At 42.3% G+C, this 12,755-nt stretch overlaps 1 protein-coding gene across 11 annotated transcripts in view; it reads left to right on the top strand.

Annotated features, from left to right (window-relative positions):
- Window positions 1-669: 669 nt before the first annotated feature.
- FAM193B (family with sequence similarity 193 member B) overlaps window positions 670-12,755 on the top strand; it is a 41,073-nt gene continuing 28,987 nt past the window's right edge. For 5 of the 11 annotated variants that reach the window (XR_012473727.1, XR_012473726.1, XM_074212290.1 and 2 more), the window contains exon 1: window positions 1,111-10,917. The gene's annotated coding sequence lies outside the window, so the exon portion shown is untranslated. Of the gene's footprint in view, window positions 745-1,109; window positions 10,918-12,755 lie in introns of those variants that run through there. The other 6 variants (XM_074212288.1, XM_074212284.1, XM_074212287.1 and 3 more) reach the window with 6 other exon arrangements.

Genomic DNA, 12,755 nt, shown 5'->3' with positions numbered 1-12,755 from the left:
ACCTGCCCCACAATTCATTCCCTCCTGCAATGTTCCTTAGCCCCTCCTCCGTCCCCAAACTCGCTTCTCTCTTTCAGACCCCTTAACCGGCACCTCTTCCATCTCGCCTTGGCCTTGCCACGCTCCCCAGTCCTGCTCTTCCCCCGAACGCCCATTCATCATTTTAGCCACCTCTCCCCGCCTCGTGGCTCTTCGCTCGAGCCCGAGACCAGACAGGCCAGCTTGCCGGGAGGAGAGGGCAGAGGGCGGCCCAGGACAGAGCCCCGCCCCCTGCCCCGCCCCCCGGCGCACAGCTAGCTTTGCCCTCACCCATCATGGCGGCCGCGGTGGCTTCAGGCCTGGAGGCGGCGCTGGGCCTCCGTGACCTTTAACCTGCTGGCAGCGGGCGGAGGGGGGAGCCGCGGGCGCCGCCATATTGGCTGTTGTCCTGTCTCTGGGAGCTGCGGCGGCGGGAGCGGCGGGGGCGGCGGCGGTGGCGGCGGCGGGAGAGGCGGCCCAGGGGCAGGCAGCATGACGCGGCGGCGGAACAAGCCCGGCGGCGGCGGCGGCGGCGGGGGGGCCCGCAGGGAGCGGGCCGGGGGGCCGCCCCCGCCCCCGCCGCAGTCCGAGCCGCCCTGCCCCGCCGCGGGCACGGGGCTGGCGGACGAGGCGGCGGCGGCGGGGCTGGGCGGCTGCGAGGAGCCCGCGCGTCCGGGGCCCGAGCCGGGGCCGGGGCCGGAGGAGGAGCAGGGCCCGGCCCCTGAGGTACGCTCCGGAGCGGGCGGGCGGGCGGGCGGGTCCCTCCCCTGCGGCCCCGCATCCCTGCCTGCCTGCAGCGCCGGGCCGGGCGGGCCGGGCCGGGCAGCGCTCCCCTGCAGGGCCCCGCGGCGGGCTCAGCCCTCTCCCGGGGCAGGGCTGCAGCGGTCCAGAGCCGGGGTCCTTCCCCGGCCACTGCCCCAGGAGGAGGAGGAGGAGGAGGAGGAGGAGGAGGACTTTCCCTCTGCCCAGGAGCTCTGTCTCTCTCACACACCCTCTCCCCAGCCGCCGCTGCCCCTGCCCCGGGGGAGCCCGGGAGGGAGCGCAATCCCCCGCAGCATGGGTGCCCGGCTGCCCGCCCCTCCCTCCCTGGGAGATGCCCCGCCGAGGTCCGGGCGAGGATGACCTCCCACGGCTGGGGGGCACAGTCCCACACCCAGGCCCTTGGGAGCCAGCTGGCTTTCCACACTCTCCCTGCCATCTGATCCTTGGATGGGGGTAGGGGGAGAAGGGAAGGAGGGAGTGGGAAGGAGTGCCTCCCCTCTGCCTGAGTCCTCGGCCCCACACCCAGGTTCAGAAGGCCAGCTGGCTGGCTCTTCACTCATTCCCCTCCTTGGCAGCTGAGCCTGGGGAGCGGGGAGAAAGGAGACTCGCTCCTCCGCTGCCGGTGCTTACACCTACGTTCAGGCCAGGGTCTAGGGCTCTCCCTACTGTTGAGATGATTTGGCAGATCTTGGTCAGGGCAGGGTAGGAGAGGATGCCCCCAAGAGAGAAGAAGATTCCACCTTGCAATTAGCCGCCTTTTCTGGAAACTGGAATTGATGGGATGGGGGGCGATGAGGGAGGGAAGTAATGGAAGTTACAGTTGTGCCTGTTGATCCAGTGTTGGGCCTGCCCCTTGACAGATGCTTTCAGGCAGAGGAGATGGAGTTCAGAGGCAAAGCGCTGGGTCCCTTGTCAGTGCCTTTTCAGATATTTGGGAGGCTGCACTGCCTATGCTACAGATTCTCCAGGAGGGACTTGAGAATCACGGGGACAGAGACTTCCCCTCGGCTTGTTTTAACAAAGAATTCTGGAATTAACCTTGTGGAAGAGAGGTAGGCTGCAATCCGAAGGAGACTTGGAGGGCTGTGAGCACTGGATGAGGTGGGATGGAAATATGTTTTGTACCTATTCCAAGAACCAAACATCTGTCAGCAGGGGAGTATCTAATGGCTCCATGGGCTCTTTTTTCGTTTGAGGTGGACCTGGGAGCAGACAGCATAGCATGTGTGTCACTTTTCTTGCCATAGCTAAAAGAGCTATGCATGGAAAGAATGATTGGGATTATATTTGGGGGCTATTGAGAAGCCCAAGATAGCTATGAGTTCTTCTCTGAAATCCATTTATCATGTTGACCTCTTAATTTTAAGATCAAAGGCAGTTCAAGCAATTTTTTTCTTTGATTTTCTGCAGGTCTCCCAAAATAGATTCATGGTGACAGGAAAGTATTTCTATAGAAATTCATTATATATTTCAGGTGACTATGCAAGAAATTATTAGGGAATAGTTGTTTTGTAGTCCTAGTGGGAAATAAAATAGAGTTCCCACTTCTCATTAATAGGTGAGATTATGGTTAATGGCCTTAGTTACTGGTTACCACTTTTGGATTCCCAGCTCTCCTGTCAATTGATTTCAGTCTTGTTCAGGTTGTTTAACCTTTCTCTCTGTCCCAAAGTGTCCCACCTATCTTTCCACTTCTAAAAAATTAGGACACTGAAATCACTGATGCTCAGGGTCACTATGTGTAAAATAGTTTGAGACTCTACCTAGGGCAGAGTTGACCCATCTACTGACAGAGCATTACTCTTCGTCCTCTAGTTTCTGTTAGGGCATAGTTTGGGGAGGCAGTTTTGATTAAAGCACACAGACAGACACATAATATCATTCACCTGCTTTTCTTCTCAGTACTGAACACTGGGAATAAACAGGAGGCTGTTGCCTGAGTATATTAATGGGAAGCTTTGTATTAGTACTAAATACATTAAGCTGTGGCAAAAAAAGAAAAAGAAATTAAGGGATAAGTAGTCTTGTGGAGCCAGAGGGATTGGTTGCCAAGATCACCCCACTCCAAGACTTTTTAAACACGTTCTTTTCAAATTATTGTGCCAGAAACTACTCTCAGTTTACCAGAAAAGGTTGGCATAGGCCACTTTGACTCCCTCTGCTTTGTACCCCAGGAATGCACTCAGGGAGACTTGTCAAGACGTGGATTACAGGGCCATGAATCAGGAATTAGAAATGAGAAAAAGACTATTATTATTAGATCATCCTGGTCTTTCCCCACCCCCTTTCTCCTTGGGCCTTTGATCCCCTTGAGTATATCCTCCAGGGTTTTGCCCAGTCTAGTTTGAAATGACTCAAGAGACTATATTTTTCTTACTGTTATAGTGAGAAAATTCCCTAGACTCTCTTCTTATACCATCCCCATTCTCCCAGTAGTTTCATGATAGATTTTTTTAAACCCTTTTTTGTTCTAAACTCCTTTCCATGAAGTATCCCCCCTTAGATTTTGAGGGTTTTTCATCCTTTTCTAACTTCCTTATCAATTTTTGGACCAGATGCATAGAACTTTGAGGTAGAAGAGACTTTGGAAATCATCTAACATAACTGCCTTATTTTGTAGGAGGAAACAGATCTAGAGAGAGGTGGTTTGCCTTTGGTCCATGGCTACTGAAGGACCAGAATTCAAACTCTCTTCTGATGATTTGAAATCTTATGTTCTTTCTACTATCTTATGTTGATATTTAAAGTTATTTTGTGGTTATTAATATATCTAGTGTGTAATCATACAATAGAGGAACCTCTATTTTATTTGTGGAGACTTATTTCTGTTCAGTTTCAAATTTCAGAACCTGAGGTCAGAGATATAAATTCCATTAACTTGCCTTTTACTAGATTTCTAATAATTTTTTCTTACCTGAACACTTCCCTCATCCACCTCTATCCCTGATGCAAAGAGCATCAGAAGAAGCTTTACCATTTGCTTCTTTGAGAAAGCATCTTTAAAACATTTTCTTAAAGATTAGCCTCTTGAAATCAACCTTCCACTTGGGAGCTGTTGGTTATAGAAAAGCCAAGGATGTGTTCTGTCTTGATAAAGAAGAGCTGGCCCAGTGTCTATATCTCTTGTTTCTAATCAAAGTGAAGTGGAAACAATAACATAGCTTCTATTTGTAAAGTATTTTCTTTATACCATCCTGCAAGGTAGTGAATACAAGTTTCATTCCCATTTTAAAGATGGAGAATCTATAACTCAGAACAGTTAAATGACTTGCTTGGAAGTATATCAAGGTCAGGCTTTGAACCCAAGGTTCTTCTGAGTAGTTTAGCATGATCCCAGTAGACTGCTCTCTGGACTGGAATCAGAATAAGTAGGTTAAAATCCTGGAACTTACTGTTGTGTGATCAGAGGCAAGTCACTTTACTCTCCATTTTCTTATTTGGCAAATAGTGGGGGATTGGAACCAGATGATCCTTGAGGTCCTTTTCTACTTTAAATCCTATGATCCTATTATTTTAGCTAGAGTACAGGTACTCTATCATATTGTGAACTCTCTCAACAACTTCCCTTTCTCCCTTCCCTAATTCTTATAGCAATTGACTATTAAATCTCTGTTAATTCTTATATCTTTCCTGCCTCAAGCCCTTAGCTCAAGTTGTCTCAGTAATTTTTCCCTTTGGGGGCACTCTAGTCTTGATATGATTTTGAGAGGTGACAAGTCTGCTCCTTTCATTGACAAAATATTCTTCATTCCCTTGGAAAATAGGAAATGGGGACCAGAATGAGTGTATGACTTCTTGTTGTTGTTGGTTCTCCAAGAGGACTAACGACATCAGGAGGGTAAAGTCTTGACTTGCAAATAAATTGGATTTAAGTGAGGAAGGGCTGAGCAAAGTTTTGGAGCTAAGATACATGACATTGAACATCTTTTGCATAGGGAACTTTGGCCACAAGTGAATACTAGACTGACAGTTCTATGTGATGTTAACTCATTTCTTCTAGGGCTGAAATGTTCCCAGGCTTGCCTAGGCAGTAAACTGCCTTATACTGCAAAAGTATGAGAACAGTAGCCCTCTTTAGCTCAAATGATGCCAACCCTCTAAGGTTTCTTCCACAGTACAAAATTACAGGTTTACGCAATCCTGCAAATGGGATTTTAACTGTGGAGATGGGAACCTTCTTTAAGGTTGGACAGGTTTGTCTTCCCTGCTAGGAAGCTGTGTAATATTGATCATTGGAAGCAGATCTGCTGGATACTGGGATCAGGGGAACTGTTCCTTTTCACAAGTTTTAAGTTGTCAGCTAATGAATTGGCAATGTACTTGCTGCAGATTCTCCACATGTTGACTTGTACTGAATTGTCCTGTCCCCTAGAGCTGATTTGGCAGCTTCAATAGGAATGTTGGTTTGGCTTGTGTATGCAGTTATGGAAAAGGCTTAAGGGTGTTGAAGTTGAAGGATTTTTTTTTTTAGGATGTAGATCACTAATGGTTATTTACAGTTTTCATTGAAAGAATTTAAATATCTCAATGCTCTAATTACTTTGGAACTCAACACATTCTGGGTGCTAGAGTACCATGATACCTAGCAGGTTTCATCTTGGTAGTGAATACTTTGCCTAGTCTTACCTGGAGTACAGAATACACTTCATTTTGTTTTTCATGCAAGTTTGACTTCGCTCTCATGAGAAATGAAAAAAGAGTCTGTAACTCTGGACAGTGTTAACCTACTGGACAGCAGGGGAAACCTGCCTGGTGGCTTCTCAGAAGCCATTAAAACTATTTTAGCATGAATTTTTGCTCCCTACATAGAGGAAAAGTGGAGGGGAGGGGACCAAGTAAGTCTGCCCATCCTGTATGTGGAAATACCTGGTTTAGGTGTATTGACTCTTCCTGGGCTTTTCAGAATCTGGAAAGTAACTAGATGGTGCAGTAGGTAGTACAGTGGGTAGACCACTGGATGCAGATTAGGAAGACCTGAATTTAAATCCAAATTTTGGCACTTACTAGCTATGTGACCCTGAGCAAGTTCAGTCTGCCTCAGTTTTTTCATCTGTAAAATGAGGATCATAATAGTGATACCTTCCATGGTTGTTATGAGGATCAAATGTGCATATATGTAACACCTTTCAAACTTTAAAGCATTAGATAAATATTCACTGTCATCATCACTTTTGAAAATCCTTCTATAGCCAGTGGTCTTGGGTTTGAGTCTTGGTCTGAATTTGGGAACCATCTCATCAGACACTTAAAAACTGGACAATCCCTAAACTTTAGTCTGCCTTCTGGATCTAAAATGCATTTGCTGAGACCTATTATTTGTGTACTCCCCTCCTTGATATTGTGAAAATCTCTCAAATCATTCCCACTGCTTAGTACATTAGAACAGGTACTCTGATATAAATCAGCACTCTGCTTTTTTGTCTAGAAATCAGCCTTATGTAGCCTAAGGGCCTGAGAGATGGTTGATGCTTCATTCTTTCATTACTTTTTAAGAGTGTATTTTTTTTAATTTAAATTTTTTCTTTTTTAAAAAAATTATTTATTTTGAATTTTACAATTTTTCCCTTAATCTCGCTTCCCTCCCCCACTCCCCCACAGAAGGCAGTCTGTTAGTCTTTACATTGTTTCCATGCTGTACATTGTTCTAAATTGAATGTGATGAGAGAGAAATCATATCCTTGAGGGAAAAAAAATAAAGTATAAGAGACAGCAAAATTTCATAATAAGATAAATTAAAAAAAATTAAAGATAATAGTCTTTGGTCTTTGTTCAAGCTCCACAATTCTTTCTCTGGATGCGGATGGTATTCTCCATTTCAGATACCCCAAAATTGTGCCTGATTGTTGCACTGATGGAATGAGCAAGTCCATTAAGGTTGATCATCACCCCCATGTTGCTGTTAGAGTGTCAAATGTTCTTCTGGTTCTGTTTATCTCTCTCAGCATCAGTTCATGTAAATCCTTTCATCCCTCCTGGTTTCTTTTTTTTTTTTTGTAAGGGTTAAGTGGCTTGCCTAAGGCCACACAACTAGGTAATTATTAAGTGTCTGAGGTCGGATTTGAACTGAGGTCCTCCTAACTCCAGGGCCAGTGCTCTGTCCACTGCACCACCTAGCCCCCCCCCCTTCCTGGTTTCTAATAGAACAATAGTGTTCCATGACATACATATACCACAGTTTATTAAGCCATTCCCCAACTGATGGAAATTCACTCAATTTCCAATTCATTGCCACCACAAACAGGGCTGCTGTGAATATTTTTTGTACAAGTGATTTTTTTTAAGAGAGTATTTTTTTTTAGGTTTTTTTTGCAAGGCAAATAGGGTTAAGTGGCTTGCCCAAGGCCACACAGCTAGGTAATCATTAGGTGTCTGAGATCGGATTTGAACCCAGGTACTCCTGACTCCAGGGCCGGTGCTTTATCCACTACGCCACCTAGCTGCCAAGAGGGTATTTTTGATTGATAGTGTTACTTTTGCTTATCTAGGAGACCTTGAGCACTTCCAAATCTGGACTGGATGAGAAGAAAAAGCACAATTTGTTGGAGTTTAGAATGGAGGTTCTCTGTGCTGGGAGCTGGGGAATCATTTATTATAGCCCTGTCCTTTCGTCTGTTTTGAAGACATGAGTTTATTTTTATGTAGTATGCTGTCAAGATGGTGGTGAATGTAGAATGCTTAGAAAGGAGTGTTTTGAACCACTGATTAAGCCATACTGGTTGTTTTGTGAAGAAAACCTTTCTGCCACTGTCCATTGCCTTTTCTGGTATTAATATTACCTGAAAGACAAAATATTTGCATGGATCATTTTAAAATAGAATTTTGACCGTATTGGAGACTCAGTGGAAAGATACTGTGCATCTTGGGGGTATCCTCAACTAACAAATGTGGAATCTTGGGTCCCTTGAAGAAAAGGGCTGGGAGTGAGCAAGAAACCTCAGGATAACTTTTAGCAACTCCCTGGATATCTTTGTTGTAGGTCAAGAAGCTTCTCCAGGAGGGCTGAGATTCAAAGCTTTTGACTCATGCCAGCCATAAGGAATTTTAAAATTTGCTTTGAACTCCTCCCCTGCCCCCTATCCTAATTGCTGGTGAATTCATTACCTTAAATTCACCCTATTCCTCTCACCAGATTATTAAGATTTCCAGGGACTACCTAAAAGGTAAGGAAATCAAATGACTGGTGAGTGTTCAGAGAGCAATGGTATCAATCAACCTATTCTATTGCTTCATAGACACAAACTATAACTACCAAGAACCTTTGGGAGATTATTATTATTTAGATCTTTGCAATATCCTTTGACCAGAACAAATTTAAAAGAAAAATAATTGTAAATTTTGCATGGAGCTAATTTTTTTTTTGAGATCTTATTTTACCATAAACCAAACTTTGGTGAATGAATCAGAGAACAAAGTTGACACACTGTCACCAACTTCTTTGTTTCTGTAACATTTTTAGGAGGTACTAGAATGTACCAATTTAGTATTTGTTTCTCCTGTGTTAGAGAAGTGGTAGGCTATAGTGGAGAAGAGAAAGAATGTAAGTATAACTGAGAGCTGTCGTTTTCAATATTGCAGCGCACCTGACCTGGCCTTTATGTGGCTTTTTATCCACCCTGGAATATGGAGTATAGACAGTCTATGTCTTCGGGATGTGCTCTTGATATCCTTTAGGGCAGAGACAATTTTTGGTTTTCTTTGTATCTCCATACTTAGTACAGTGCCTGGCACATGATAAGGACTTAATAAATCCCTGTTGATTGATTGTCTATATAAGGAGGTCTAGGAAATATTTAATAAGTTTGGGTCAGGCTTCCACAGAGGTTCTTGATTCAGAAAGGGTTCTATTGAAATAAGATAACCTTGAGACTCCTTGAGTAGACCAGAATGATAAAAAGGCAAACTCCTGGAATCTATCTTTTTTTTTACCCAGAAGTCCAAATCAATTGATTCTTCATGCTTGCCCAGATCTGGACATATGCCCAGAGACACACTGGACTGACCAGTTCAAGAACTGATGTCCAGGGTAGGAGGAGGAAAGTAGGGAGGTGGATTGGAGGGATCAGTTAACCATTATGATGGAATTGTAGATATGAGAAATTGTCCTATCCACATTTGGAGGAGTAAGAACTGCCAAGAAATATGGTCCTGTGAAAGGGTGATACTAAACCTTTCTCCCTCAGATGCTAGGTGTTTACTGCCTACATTATACCTTCTGAGAATGAAGACATTAATTTTCTTCATAGGTAAACCAGTGAGAACATGTTATAACTTTCCATGAGTATGAGGTTCTTGGTTGTGTGTAAGTAGGTTTCTAGAGAATCTTACTTGAAGCAGGAAGAGAAACTGGTCCAGTCAGATAACCTTATCCCCCCTACCTCCTCACCCCTCCCTACTCCCACCCCTACGATGGGGATAGTTTTGAAAGCTGTGAAATCTTTTTTTGTTTTACCATTGAGTTTTCAAAAGAGCATCAATCCATGACCTGACTGGTGACATAATAGTGCATGAAATGAAATGATTTCTCCAAAGACAGAGGGAGATGGTTTTAAAATTCTAAAGATTAGAGAAGGAATTCCAAACCCATTAAAAAGACAGGATAGTTAGGGGCAGCTAGGTGGCATGGCCCTGGAGTCAGGAGAACTGGAGCTCAAATCCGGCCTCAGATACTTAATAATTGCCTAGCTGTGTGACCTTGGGCAGTCATTCTTTTTTTTTTAGGGGTTAGGTTTTTTTATGGGGTTAAGTGGCTTGCCCAAGGCCACACAGCTAGGTAATTTATTAAGTATCTGAGGCCGGATTTGAACTCCGGTACTCCTGACTCCAGGGCTGGTGCTTTATCCACCATGCCACCTAGCTGCCCAGGGCAAGTCATTCTTAATTAACCCCATTGTTTTAAATAAATAAAAACTAAAAAAAGAAATTTGTTAGTATTGAGTGAAGAATTGACTTGTTATCTGGTAGATTTTTCTTTGTGGTCATTTCTGTTTTGATGTGCCAGGATATTAGGATATTTGTCTTATATCTCTGAAATCTTTTTGTGTGACTTTTGGCAGGTGACTATATATATATATATATATATATATATATAGAGAGAGAGAGAGAGAGAGAGAGAGAGAGAATATGAATGGGAATTGGTAACTCTAACCCCGGGCGTATTCTACTTTACACAAAGAAGACATTTGGAGAATGAATGATAGGAACACTGATTAGTGATAATGTAAGAACTTATTTGTGGGAACACATTAAATGGGTGGGGCATACTCCATGACCATAATGTTTAAAGCATTGTATGGTCACTTCTTTATTAAATTCTTCTCTACAGTATCATGGCTTGGAAGTGATCTTGGGTCCTTGAAGCTTTTGCCAGTAAAGTATAAGCCTTAGTGGAGTCAACTCAGTTTGGAAAGGCTTTGAATATGGTCTTAGTTAGACATTATCTTTTGCCTAGCTTAGTGAAATTTAGACAGGCGCATTATGAGGTTAGTCACCAGGTAATTTTTTTTTCAGCCACAACTACTCATAAAGACTGTCTATTCAGGCATGGAAGGTTTATGATCTACATCAGGGAATGGAGCACCCACACTGATGAAATCATGGATCTTTTGAAGTATTTGAAGTAAGGGCCCTACAAAAAATTGAAAATGCAGGCAAGATGGAACAGAAAGAGTCATCAGGCTGAATCTTGGGTGAGAACTTGGGGAAAATCTTTTTAAGTCTCTAATATTCACTAAAATCTAGACTAGATAGGATTGGGAACTGAACTGTTCCCTGGACATTGAATAATTGCAAAAAGTCAAGAACTGGGAGGTGGGAAAGTGGAAAGGAGAAAAGGCAGATATTCATTGATTGAAAAAATATTTAATATTTTTGTTTTTAAAAAGTGAGGAACTGTGGGGCCAATAACCTGGAGACAATGTGATTTTCCATGAGAACAACTAAAATTTGAAAATAGAGAAGATCCTAAGATGCATACCAAAACAGCCATCAACACTGGAGGAAATCCTGAAAGTAAAAACCAAATGAAGAAAAGATGCAATTGTCTGAGTAGAGTGATATGACTATACAAGGAACACCTTGACCAGCTTAGGTTTTTGTTTTATTTTTAAAGACACGTACAGAAGGTGGAATCAAGAGCAGGTAACTGAGTATGCATACAGAAGTACTTTAAGAATATTAAGAATATGAAACCCAGCAAGAAATGAGACTTTCAGTGAATGCTAAGGATAAATAAGGGGGTGAGGGGGGGGTCTGTCCTGGGGGCAAAAGGAAGATCAGACACTTGAAATCATGTTAACAGGTGATGGTGAGAAGATAGAACTATTCAAACTGTTTTTTTGCTTTTGGTTCTTCTACCAAGAAGAATGAACTTTAGATTGTATGTTATGGGGGAAAAGAGTTAAAAGGAATTTGAAACTCATTAGGAATATGGTAAGAGAGCTCTTAGATGTCTTTATTGCTACCAGGCATAGATGAACTATATCACAGGATACTTGAAAAGACTTGAATATGTGATTAAGCTGAGAGTTATCACAGGATTTGAGGCAAGCAAAAGTTCTGATTTTCAAGGAAGCTGGTGAGTTTATTATTGATTTTTGTTCATATATTTATATCAATTATATAATGCCTATTTATTCAACATAATTTAAAAAAATTTGTATTGGTATGTTTTGTGCCTTCATTTCTGAAAATGTACATTGCTACCAGCAATCCAGATCTCATAACAAAAAATTAAAAACAAAAAGGGTAAATGAGCAGTTCAGCAAAGCTACCAGCTAAGTATGTCAGTATGCATGCTTTTCCACACCCATAGTTCTTGAAGCCCCTCAAGAGAAAGAGGAGATAAAGTGGATTATCTATAATGCTGATGAAATTCTTTAGAAATTTCAGCACTTCTTGCAACCAGTGTTTTTGTTCACCATTTTACAGGAAAATGTATGTGAAGTGAAAGCCAAAGATACCAATATCCATTTTTTAATCCTAATTTTTATTAAATAGGTAGATCAGGTAATGCCAGGAATATCATTATATACTTGTATTTCAGCAAGGCATTTGACAGCAAAATCCAGTACATTTTCCAATTTTTGGCTTCAAAAGGATGTAACTTTGAATCCCAGTTCTTCACTACGTTTGTGATCTTGGACAGTCCATTGAATATCTAAGAGACTCATTTTTCTCATATATAAAATGAGGTTATTAAAGTAGATGATCTCCAGAATTCTTTACATGTTTGTATTTTATCAGAGTTTTAAAGTATCCTTTATGGGGAAAGATATGTTCTAGTTGATAACATAGTTAGGCTGATGTGGAACCAGTTAAGAGTTATCGTAACTTAACCTCATTTACCAGAATGGTGATCCAAAACCACCTAAAGAAAAGCCTTTAGTGGAATACTCTAGGAATTTGTCCTTCATCCTAATCAATTTGTTGGCATTGATGAATTGACCAAAGGCATATTTGTAGGTAACATGAAGTTAGAAATTGCTAATGCATTATATAATCTATGCAAAACATTTAATAAGGATCCAAAAATAGCTTAGGTTGGAATGATGAGCCCCAAATATAATAAGATGAAATTTAATAGGGATACCTATGAAATCCTACACTTGGAAGCAAAAAAATTGTACCATGTAGAGATGGACGTGTGGATAAAAATTGTTTCTAAACTGAAAAGGGTTTGGAGGTTATAGTGAACTGCAAGTTCAATATGAATAAACAGGGCTACCTGACTACCAAAAATCTAATGGAGTCCTATGTTGCATTAATAGAGGCTGTTTGTTGCTTTATTCAGCCCTAGTTCCATCACATCTGGATTTAGATTTTCAACTCTCAGTACCACATTTTAGGAAGATCATTAGAAAACTGGAGCATTTCTAGAAGATGTCATCTAGGATTATTGTGAGGGAACTTAAAGCTACATCATATAATGATTAGCTGAAGGAACTGAGAAGGTTTGGTCTGGAGAAGTGAATACTTGG

This window comes from Macrotis lagotis, chromosome 1, assembly GCF_037893015.1.
Source record: "Macrotis lagotis isolate mMagLag1 chromosome 1, bilby.v1.9.chrom.fasta, whole genome shotgun sequence".
Lineage (NCBI taxonomy): Eukaryota > Metazoa > Chordata > Mammalia > Peramelemorphia > Peramelidae > Macrotis > Macrotis lagotis.
Note: the sequence above shows the minus strand (reverse complement) of the source record. Positions and strands in the feature narration are given on the sequence as shown.